The sequence below is a fragment of the Talpa occidentalis genome, unplaced genomic scaffold, assembly GCF_014898055.3.
Source record: "Talpa occidentalis isolate TD23 unplaced genomic scaffold, MPIMG_talOcc4v2.1 talOcc4.9, whole genome shotgun sequence".
Classification (NCBI taxonomy): domain Eukaryota; kingdom Metazoa; phylum Chordata; class Mammalia; order Eulipotyphla; family Talpidae; genus Talpa; species Talpa occidentalis.
Window position 1 is genome coordinate 99,260,735 of NW_023605305.1, and position 12,657 is coordinate 99,273,391.

General features: G+C 36.1%; 1 long non-coding RNA gene across 2 annotated transcripts in view; it reads left to right on the plus strand.

Moving 5' to 3' along the window:
* The window catches only part of LOC129145146 (uncharacterized), a 66,392-nt gene that overhangs the window by 27,392 nt on the left and 26,343 nt on the right, over window positions 1-12,657 (plus strand). For both annotated transcript variants that reach the window (XR_008550268.1, XR_008550269.1), the window contains exon 2: window positions 943-1,004. This is a non-coding gene — a long non-coding RNA (uncharacterized LOC129145146). The remainder of the gene's footprint in view (window positions 1-942; window positions 1,005-12,657) is intronic.

The window sequence follows — 12,657 nt, forward strand, 5'->3', positions numbered from 1 at the left end:
CTTTTTAAAGATTTATTTATTTATACAAGAACTGGAGTACAGGTCAGAGGTGCAGGAGGGCGAGAGACTTCACCAGAGAGAGCGGGTAGCAGAACAGGCAGACGGACAGAAGACACTGCTGAGGGGAGCAGTGGGTGAGACAGGAGAAGTCTGCTGCACCATGTGGTTTTCTCCCTGGCTGGCTGGTAATTGAAACTGTGCTACAGAGGCTGCGGACAGCTTCACAGCACAGCGCTCAACACACCGCGCCACCAGGGAGGCCCGTTACATCATTTTGCATTTTTGCACAATGTGTGCGTTTTCATCTTGGTTATAGTCCCCATACAATTCCCTCCCCCCTTATTTTTACCCTAATCCCTCTCCCCCCTCCATGGACATAGAAACATTAATTCAAAAGGCCAACTGCACCACTATGTTTATAGCAGTACTATTCACAAAAGCGAAACTATGGGAACAACCCAAATGTCCAAAAACAGATGACTAGATCAAGAAGATGTGGTACATATACACCATGGAATATTACTCAGCAATCAAAAAAGATAAACTCATGCAATTTGCAGCAACGTGGATGGAGCTGGAAGGGATCATGTTCAGCGAAATAAGCCAGAAAGAAAAAGAAAAATACCAGATGATCTCACTCATAGCAGGAATTTAGAAAACCTAAATAAGGGACTGGGAAAAAAACTAATTATAATAAAGTAAAAATCAAAATCAATAAGCCACTATAAACCTGAGTTTCATTTTTAAGAACTTTGAAATGAAAAGAGTTAAGTGAAAGAGTAATTAATGCCCAAAATGGATTTCCTGATCATAATTAGAGAAGAAATCATAGAAAATATTTTCTCTGTGTAATTTTGTAATTTTCCTTCTTTCCCCTTTGAAATAGTAATCATTGTTACAAACTGAGGCTCTTGTAACTACAATGTCCCTTTGTCTTACCAGGGTATCGGTCTCACATTAACAACGTGGCTTGCTTCCTACAACTGGCTGGCATCAGCGCAGAGGTGAGGTAGGCAGTGCACGCCCCTTTATCCATCTTCAGCCACTTGTTTCTTCCCACTCCTTATGCCTGCTACCACATCTCGCTTAGATTAAAATGTAGTGGTCCCTTAGAGTTTAGGATTTTATAAAAATTACAAACACATCTAAAATTTTTTTAATTCTTTTCTAAGAAAAATGTATATAGACCAAGTTGTTTTTATACATTTAAGGTTATTATTGCTGAATTCTGATCGTCACCATATAAATATAATACAACTGCATATTCCATGTTCAAGAATTCAGAATGACACTAAAATAACTTAAATGAAATGCATTGAGGTATTAGAAATGCAAGGAGTGACCTATTGTCCTTTTTTCCTTCAATAACTACAGAAAGTTTTGAAATGTGGCTTTGTGTACAGTTTTGTCCATATTTTCCAAAAAGTTTCCTCAGTAATAATGTATTATATCTCTCTACAAACTATATCCAGGTAATTTTATAATCTGATTTTTAAATGTTAACTGAGAGGATATTTGTTTTTTATGATTTTGAGTTTATGATTTTTATAGAAATATTTTCTTAGTTCTTCCATACCTCCCATTTTCCAGTCTAATCAAAAACTAGCAAGAGTTTTCCAGGTCTTCTCTGAATTGCCATGCAATGCCACTTTAAGGAACTTTCATTTATGTTGGATTTTTTTTTTTTTTTACATTTTCTATAAGTATTGAATCCCTCTGAGCTACACAGCAATCAGTGGTAAAGTGAAATGGAATCTGAAGTTCCTAAATATTTTCCTTCTTTAAGCATTTTTTCATGATAAAAGGTTGTTTAAAATAGAACTCTTTGTTTACTCAGTTTTCTAGGATAATGTTAAAAAAAATACTTCTCTAGTCAAATAAAAAAAGATATAGAGACAGAAACAGCAATTGGAAGAAGTTGTTTAAAATAAAGAATTTTAATTTCTCTTGTGTTATTGGCTCGAGGTTTGAAAGGTTCAGTTTGGCCTACAAAGGTTTGGAAATTTGGAGAAAACAACCACCTCCAGTGGAACCTCAACTCTCCAAGAGTGGGGAGAAGATTAAAAGACAGTGTAAGGAAGGCTGGTATTGAAATGCAGATAAACGTGAATGATAGAGTTGAGGAAGCCCCACAGAACACTCACACAGCTGGGCTAAAGAGCTCAGTGCAATGGAACAAGAAGCTTAAAGTTCCCAAGGGTCCCAAATAAAAGGTGTCCCTATTAGTGACCAGTATAACAACTCATCCTAGCTGCAAGAATGACAGTACTGGAGACATGGGTTCCCTCGTGGTGATTAGGTGCCTGCTCCCATGCTAAGAAAATTTCACCCTCCTGGACCTTAGTTAGTGGAGGGCAACAAACTACTACTTTATTTCAAGTTACTATCTTATGCCATGTAAAGAACCAAATACTTGCTACTGTTTCTGGTAGTGTTTCAAAGAACGAAGAGACATTTACATAGTAGAACATATCGCCCATGAATTTTTTTTTCTTATAATTGTCTGGGGAAGCATGGAAATGTAAAGAAGCAACTAGATTCCTGATGGAAAATAGCATGAATTTTTTTTTTTCACTTCTGTATGCTAGTTCTCCAACTACCACATGAAAAAACCACTGTACCCATTTTTTCTTTATCACATATGCATGATGCGCACACACACATACACACACAATTTCCCTGAGAGTACAGTAAATACTTCCTATTATCATCAAGTTGGGGCTGCCAATTGATTTCCATGGTTGCAGAAGGAAAAACTGATTCTGGATAACTTGCTAAAGGGAATATTGTTGAAGTTAGTAGAAGCTCACAGGATTTATAGAAAGGCTAGAAACCAGCTTAGAAGTAGATGGCCTACCAGTGTTTACAGTGGCTGTGAAGCTGAGATTATAGAACTGGCCTCATAGCAAAACTGTGTGACCAAGTCCTGCTGCTGGACTGCTGAAGTGAATGGACTCCATCATTTCTCTATTATGTGTGCTGCACTCACCTGTCACATTCTAAATCAGAACCATTTGATTGACCTAGCTTGAGTCAAGTGGAAGCTTCTAAGTTAAGACATAACTGACAGAACACCTGATTTCATCCACAGTGGTATCTGTCCACTGTAAAGAAGTTACTCTCCACCAAAAAAAAAAAATTAAAGTGTGCTGCTAGGAATGGGGGAGGGAAGCAAGGACACCAAATATCAATGAAGCTCCAACACACTTGGTTGAGCAGGAAAAGCAGGAGCAAGAAAGCAGGCACCTAATCACCAGGAGGGACCCGGTGTCTTCAGCACTGTCATTCTTTCAGCCAAGGTGAGTTGCTGTCCCAGTCACTAATAGGGACACCTTTTATTTGGGCTGCTTGGGAACTGTTACGCTTCTTGTTGCATTGCACTGAGCTCTTCAGCTCAGCAGTGTGTGTGTGTGTGTGTTCCTTGGGGCTTCCTCAGCTGTCAACTTACAAAGAAAGGTCTTAGGGTATGGATGAAGCAGTAGAAACTGATTACGCAATGACTACTCTCCTTGTAATCCTTTTCTTGAGCAATTGGGTTCCTCACTGCTGAAATATTCAGTGACCCTAGCATTAAAAATGGTAGGTAATGACAACATGCTATGAAGATTTCATTAAGGAATGTTTGGGAGAAAAAGTAATGTACCATTCATGTAAAAGCACAGTGATTTGAAAAAGGAAAAGAAATAAAACTGGCAAGGTTTGAAGCTAAATTGGAGGCTGACTCGGCAATATTTATTGTATAATTCGTGTTGCAGACATTTTGAGCTGCCTGATTGAACCATTTCAAAATGTCGTGTAATCAGTGATTTCTGAGTGGTGTGGAGATACAGAACACATGCAGACATTTGGCAAAACTTGTCAAAGTCTTAACCTATATTTCTGGAGGAAAAATAGGATTTCTATATTGGAAGTCTGAACTTTATCTACTCCACATCCCACTTTGTGAAATTTACTTTCTGATGAGGAGGATTATAGATTAATGTTTTCAATCCTTGTCTCACTTGAGACTTGGAACTATATGTCTCTTGCTCTTTGGGGTGATTGTTGTGGCAATCTTCTCCACGGCTTCATCTTCTCTTTAAGTCACATCGTACTTCTTCCAAGCCAGCCCAAAATTGCCTTTATATTTGAGCTCTATCTTTCCGCTCTTTCTGTTTCCCCATCCCCGGAATCTATCTGAAGTTGACTTCTTAAGTGGAATTCTTCACTGATGATTTAGAAGCAGCTTATCCTAGAAATTGTACGGTGATACACACTTTCTTTCTTGGGTCTTACACTTAAACTCCCAGAGGCTAGAAATACTATAAAATGCTAACAGTCTGACAGAGGGTAAGGAGTTAATTATTGGCCAGTGCTACACCTAGCCACATCTCATTAAAATGCCTGATAATATATTCAGGGCATCAGGAAGAAATGAAAAGAAAACATCAGAAGGCTGAAGATGAAAGGAGAATGATACAATAATAAGAGAGAGCTTGTAATTTCTCAACTGATGCAATTTTTTTTTCTTTAAAGAACTCACCTCTATTCTGTTTTAAGTCTGCTTTGTGGCAGAGCTATTAGTGTGCTGAGTCACTAGTCACTCATTGACATCAGCAATCAGAGTGGAATCAAGAAACATGATGCCAAATTGGGGCTTGGTCACATTGATGTCTTGTTTCTTAAACATTGGGCAAAAAAGTGATATGACTGCAAAGTAAACAAATAGAAAGGTGCAAGCTAGTTGGAATATACTTACATATGCACATACAAAAACATAAATTCACATACACAATTATGAAGTGAGCAGTTGTGTTATTTTTAGCAACTTGATCTTTCTAAGTTTCTATTAATTTCATGGGTTGACTTTATTGTCTGTTGACAAGTGGAGAGGGCAGAGAAATCATATCATAATAAAAAGGACATGCAGAACCATTAAGATGAAAGGTAGGGGAATATTCAGGGAATAACACATTGTCCAGGTGAATTACAATGTGGGAGTGTTTGCAGAAGGTCATGGGAGAAAATGAAAAATCATGCTTAGAGGAAATGTTGAATCTTTAAAAGAAAATAATCAAAATATATCAGAGAGAAGTATTTATTAGCCTATTCCATGACGTTCTTATGAAGACTGATTATATAGATATTAACAAATACTATACTAGATATACACACATATATTGATGTACATAGAGACATATATTAACACATATGTAATTAGACTATCACTGTAGGTGTTCATATGAAGCACTTTAAAAAATGAAGCAGTCTATAAATACTAAGTCACACTAGAATTATTAAATAGATAATAGTGATACACCACAAGTTTTTTAATAGGATATGTTATTATGAAAGGGTATGCATGCAACCATAAATACTTTAATACAAGGAAGTGAATGCAATAAAAAGTAGTAGGAGATGACTATTGGATTTAAATCTAGACCAGGGCAAATTATAATCTATGGGTAAAATCTGCCTATTTTCATAAATAATTTTTTCTTGCAACACAACTATGCCTATTTATTTAGGGATTATCATGGCTGCTTTTGTACTACAGTAGAAGATTCGAGTACTTACAAGGACCATATGGCTACAAAGTCTAAAGTGTTTATTATCTTCCCTTACTAAAAAATGTTTGCTCATCCCTACTCTAGATAATTAGAATGATAAAAGAAGCTAATTTGTATGAAATAGTAACCATATGCCAGACATTGTTCTAACATGTTACATGACTTAAATCCTTAAACTTCCATATTAGGAAGATACTGTTATCATTCCTCTTTTCTTATTAACAGAGGGGCTGAGTAACTTGCCAAGGGTAGGTGTTAGTAGCAAAATCTAGGTTCACCAAGTTAAGCAAATTAAACTATAGTGTACCTAGTTTAATTTGAATTTCAGTAGACAGTGGATAATAACAGAGTATAAGTATATCCCCTGAAATATTTTTAACATACTTACATTAAAAATTACTGGCTCCAGAGTTGCCCCTTAACAATTACTATGCAGCCTTCTCTGGAAAAGACATTGGTCTTATTTTAACAGGAGTAGTCTTGCAGGGCAAAGGAAGTAATTTTCAGCAAGTGAGTGACAGAGTTGGTCTATAATTTGAGAGGCAGAATTGGCCTTTTTCCTCAAAAATATATTAAAGATATAGTGTGACTTTGGGTTGAAAAGATTAAATCAGATTTGGTTTGGTTTCTTTATGACATTGCCCAAATATAGAGTTTTGTGCTAAGAGAGTAATTAGGACTAGACCATAGATTGAATCACCTAAGTTTAAGTGGTAGCGGAAACTAGAAATAAATACCATTTCTGTGCACTCAGAGGTGGGTGTTGGCTCAAATCAGATCCTTCCAGATCTCCTAACAGTGCTATGTTAGTAATGCTTAGCTGAGCTTTCAAAAACCATTTATTTTCCATAGTGAAAGCCCAACCAGAATTACACCATAATTTCTCATCAGTACTTAAGAAAAAAAAAATTAATGAAAAAGATTAGCTTAATGCTTTTTTGCAAAGTGAAGGGTCCTAAAATTTGTAGGCATCACTGTGCTGAAAATAACATTTCTGACTAGGAAAGTAGGTCCTGTATATCCTTTCTGTTCTTAGAAATAGGGCCACAGATGTGGGAAGCAGGATATTGAGAAGTGCTGTCCATCAGGAGCAATAAAATTCAGTATGGACTACAACTTGCATTTGACTTAGGGGTGTGGTACATTGCTGCTGAAACTATAAACTTGTCTTAATGGGTTATTTTGCAGAAAGCAGCTTGCAGTTGTGATAGGCACTATAGTCCATAAATCCAATTTCATACAGGCAGTGCCCAGACACAGATTTTGCTAATTGCTCTCCCTCAGACTTGGAATTCACTTTTATCCCAGTAGTGTATTAAAAAAAAAAAAAAAGGCAGGGGGAGTAAATTTCTGTAGAAGAGACTGAAATACTAGCTGTTTCATGACATAATCGCTTACAAATGAGAAAGTTGTTGATTATGAGAATATAACAAATAGAAAAAGTGTAACAACTATTTGAAAATGTAGATTCATATTTTATAACCTGTCTCTAAGTATTCTGTATCCTAGGTAATAATCAGTGACTTCTGAAAATTCAGCAAACTTTTATCAAGTTACTGTGTGCCAGGCATGTCCTAGGTAATGAGGATAGACAGATGAATAAACTAATTTCTAACTGTCAGGCATTCACAGTCTAAAACCAGAGACAGAAATTTACACAAATAAATGTCATTGAATGTTTTCATCCTTAAATAGAGCCACAGTGGGGGTCTAAAGACATAATTCCCAGTGCTTCTTGGAGAGGTCAAGGCATATTTTGTAGAGAAGGTGCTGATCGAGCTTTTTAATATTTACAAAGGAATTTATCAGATGAAAAAGGAAGGAAGAATGTGGACAGGAATTCACTGTGCCATTAGAAAAACACGTTGAAGGAGGAGAGAAAAATTATGGCAACAGACTAGGAAGAGAATGGACACAAGCAGAGATTGACAAATCACATTTTATGGAAAAAATCCAGCTCACTGCCTGGTTTTGAAAGTGAAGTTTTCAAAAGTTTTACTGGTACACAGATATGCTCATACATCTAGGCATTGTCTATGACAACGTTTGTGTTATAATGGCAGAGTTGCATAGTTGCAACCAAAACCACTTGGCCACAAAATAATTACTATCTGACGCTTTATAGAAAAATGTTTCTCACCCCTGGATGATAGCATCTGTTTACCATAAAAAATTACTTGGAGGATAAAATTAGAATTATGGTGTGTTCGATAAGTCAATCAAATTCCCTCCTATGTGCTAGACAAAATGTTACTGCAAAATCCCAAACCTCAAGCAATTGCATTTGGAAAGAAAAACATTAAATAAGTAGCTGCATGATAGTCATTATAAGGGTAAATCTCTTCCTAAGTCTTCTGTTTTAGAAAGCTCACCAAGGGCAACAAGTGGACCCAGAAGGATGAATAGGAGTTCTTAACATGGGAAAACAGCATTTGCTCTATTTCTAAAACATAACTCCAAGTGAAACTTTCTGATTGTTTTTGCATTAGCTGTTTTAGAAATCCCCTGTTTTAAAATATCTTTTGTGTTTGTTGAATGCTCTGAAACATGACACAGAATAAGCTTATGGTGTTCTTTTGACTGTGGCCTTCCTCCAGCATATATTATTTTGGCTCAGCGTTGTGTACCTCAATCACAAAAAAGTCATTTCAGAGATGTGAGTATCACACGTTGCCCATAAAGAAAGCTTTTGTTCCCATTACTCCTAGTTATCAACTAACTGATAATAATTTGACACATCTAGAACAGCTGATAGGATGTACTTAGTCTTTAAATCTGAGAAACCTTTTTGTGTTATGGAAAGGATTAGTTGTGTTACTTTCAACCAGAACCTTGTCATAGAACTCTACTGACTGACTCCTGGAAGTTACTTAGCAAAAAAGTTTCTCCCAATGTCAGCACTAAGAATGAGTTGTTCTAGAAGCAGTTGCCTAAGACCGCATGCAATGCCAAAGGTAGAGACTGAAACAAAAGAGAGGATACTGGTCTGTGAGATTTTTAATCACTAGATTATTATCTGAATATGATTATTATCTGAATCTATGCATTAAATCTAAACTTTGGCTCAACAATAACAAATGTAACAATATGTCCAAAATGTCCCAAAGTTGGACATCTAGAATCTACAACATCTCTAATAATCTCTCTTTCTTAATCTCTCTCTCTCTCTCTCTCTCTCTCTCTCTCTCTCACACACACACACACACACACACACACACAGAGACACACAGATACACACACAGTGAAAAAGAGCTTCCATAAAATACATATCATATAGCCTTATTTTTATTGAGTAATTATATATTATATTAGATATTATATTTATGAAAAGTAAATACCCCAAATGCTGCTTATAAGGCATATATGTGTATTTATATATGTCTATTTTAAAAATGATGTTATACATTTGCACTCATACCTACAATGTTTTTTTAAGTGAAATAAATATTCAGATTACCTGAGCTGAGATTTTACTATGCAATTTTAAGTAGTGGCCTGGGTTAGTGGCTTATTCCTAATTCCTTTCACAAATATTTATGTCACTGGTATATTTTGCTTTTTTGGTAACACTGAAAGTTGTCCATCGGACAAAGGGTTCTTTGGTGATGGGCAACTATGGCAACAATGCCTGAAGAGGGTGATCCTACATTTCTATTATGGATACACTGATGTATCCACCCATAATTAATTTTTTTTTAATTAAAACATGATCTTAATATTTAGATTTTTTTTAGTCCACATTATAATCAGTAAAATTGAGGCTACAGCTCTTCTATTGCCTGAGGGCACACTCAACTATTAACAGTAGGATGGAATATATAGAAGGATCAAGTAGCACTTTATCCACACTCTTAGAAAATTGCCACCTTATACTGAATGACCTCTGACTTCTCTCTTGGGAAAGGACTCATTAGACTGCCTTCAGCTCAACTGGGCAAAATCCCCACCAGGGCTACCTTGGTGCAGACCATCTGTACAGGCGTTGTTGCTGGGTTGGCCTCAGGAATACTTGTGGTCAACTCATCTTGAGAATGCTTTTAATAATTTATTCTTCAAAAAATGTTTTTTGATTGTCTACTCTGTGGCAGTCACTATCCAAGAAACTGGAGAAACTTTGGAGACACCCAGATTCTAGGAACAAGGTTACTGACTTTGTGAAGTATACAGCCTAATCAATTTGGGCCGAAAGCTCACCAATCTCTCTTTCCCTACTTAATCCTAATAGAAATGTGAGAGTGCAAAATATATGGTGATCAATAAAGAGAGTGTATTTGGAAAGTGGAAAACAAAAAAGTCTGGTTTTAACATTCAACTAAACCAAAAAATGTGAACTATAAAAAAAGGTTTACTAAACTGAGTTTGGCTTAAATGTCACACACTATCAGCTAATAAAATAAAACCTAAACCTCTTTCAAAATAAAGTAAACATTAAGGAAAAGGTACAGGAATTTTATATAAAACAGTGTAGATAAAAAACATAAGCATTTATGCAAAACTGTATTTGATAAGAAGCAAATGAAAAAATAAATCTAGTAATATAAAAGTAACATCTTGAAGTTTATATTATCATGTTTTATTCTGTTATGAAAAAAAAAATTGTAGCACACCATATATTTTTGCCTCACAGATTCAGTGTTAGAAGGACTCAAATATGGCAAAGTATAAAGGTAATTAGAATGAAATTGAAAGAATAAGGTTACTCTTGACATGGGATGACTTTGTATGGGTATTGTGTCATTCCTGTAGATTCTGGGTCTCCTTAATGCCCTCGTTTTTTTTTTAAGATTTATTTATTTATGCATACAAGAACTGGGGTACAGGCCAGAGTTGTGGGGTGTGAGAGGATTCACCAGAGACAGAGTGGGGAACAGAAGAGGCAGACTGACTGAAATACACCACTGAGGGGAGCAGCAGGCAAGTCAGGAGGGGTCTGCTGCACCATGTGAGTAGCTCCCTGGCCAGGGATCGAACTTGTGCTGCAGTGGCTGCGGATAGCTTCATAATGCTGATGCTTAACCCCTTTGGGCCACCAGGGAGGCCCCAAAGCTCTTATTTTTGACCTATTTTGTATTCAAAGCGAGTTTCCCCAGAGAACACCCCAAAGCAGAGTTGCCGCGGTATGTTCTTTTTCATTGAACTTCTAAGGCTTATTAGAAAGTGGATATTTCTACTCAAATGGCCAAACCCCTTTCCACGTAGGCAGTATTAAGGTTGATGTGTTCTTTTGTTTCTTCCCAAACTCTCATTCCCTCATGTGAATATTCTTGGTTCAGCTGAATGCTACATACTCCCACCGGGAGCACCAGGCCTCTGTGTTTGCGCTGTGGTAATTACTGTATACTGATCGCCATCTCTTCTTTACATGAGATCAGGACCTTTGGTGATTTTAGTTTGATAAAATGGCATATTTACATTTTCGATTTGATTCACTGCCTTTAGCTAAAACAAATACTCTGAAAACTGTCTTAAATTTTGAAATAGGAGTTTTTTTTGGCCCTAGGTTTTACTACTTATGAAGTATTAATATATGGTTAAAATGGATTAAGGAAGATAGTGTTCTGTCTAACATGCAAAACCTGATTTAACCTGTGAAACTGAGTCACCCAATTATTTATGGGGTCCCCTGGCCTGGTAATAAGTAAAGGCTAAGCCTAAAGAGAATTCACTTCATCCTGAGCCAGAATGGGGACTTTTAGGGAGTAAAGAGTTGCTTTTACCACTCAGTATACTTCATCAGATTCACCTTAGGAAACTTATTTTCGGAACTCCAATATTTGTTGTTGGTATAGTTCCCAGAGATTCAATATATTGATATTAGGAGCTTTAGGTAGATTTGTAGAAATATTTTTTGTAATGTCCAAGTATCATGATTTAAAAAAAAAAATTCATTTGAATGCAATCCTCTTAAGACTATTATGTTTGCAAGTAGCACCCCTAGTTCAATGGAATAATTTTTCTCTATTTATTTCCTAAAAGGTTCATGAAATAGAAAAACCATGTGAGATTTCTTGGTGCAATTTCTTCAAATATTGAAGTCTCAAATTTAGGAGACAATATAAAAGGAAGAAAAGGAGGAATATATTGTGCTGATTAGGTAACAAATTGAAAAACCATGGGGCATTTCTGCTTTGTAGAATGAACCTACAGCAGTGGGAAATAAAGTCCTAGGTAAATCACTGGTGAAATTAATATGTTTTAAAGGTTATCAGAGCAAAACTGCTGAATCCTATAGCTTGTCATCAATAAATTAAAGGCAAATCGCTAATTTAATTTGTATGAATTACTAGTTGACTCCAAATGTACGGAATAATGAGAACTAATGCCACTTTATGAGATGGAAATGAGATATTTTTATTTTCAAAGAAGCAAAAAGACAAGGTATAAAGTTGATTCAGAAATGAAGCAATCTTTTAGTTCTAGTGATTGTTGATTTTCTAACAAAAAAAATTATCCCAGGTTTTCTGCAATTCTTTTCATTCAAATCTAGCTCAGATGAAATGTAGGGAGGCAATTGACTTCCTCTCAAACCTGATCTGATTTTGACCCAAGAGAAGAGCATTCCAAGCCTGGGTAAGGTAGGCACAGTACAGTTTCCCCAAGAGAACCATCTGAGCTCTAGTTTCTCATCCTTATACTTGATGAGAGGAAGGAAGGGTGCTTTCTTTTTCCATGTTTTTTTCATTGAGCATGAAATTTTGAGCTGTGGGAAATTAACTTAACAAAAAAGGACTTTTGTGGCAATATCTAGAATAACAGAATAAATTCAAGTTCTGAAGCCTTAGCAAAAATCAGAATTACAAAATGTTAGAACTATCAGAACTCAAGAGATTGTTTTTGTCCAGAAACTCATTTTATAGATAATGAAACAGACCTAGAAAGATGAGGTTTATTTGAGGCAGGGTAGCTATCACGAACAAAGCCTGTACTGAAGGCCATGACTTGAAACCATTGCTCCTGTTTTTTAATTAATTGCAAAATTAAGAGATCTCCATTGGAAAGAGTTTGTGTGTGTGTGTGTGTGTGTGTGTGTGTGTATACTTAGTTTATCCTTAAATAAAGACACACACACACAAATATTGGACAATGTTTATGACCATCATCTCACACC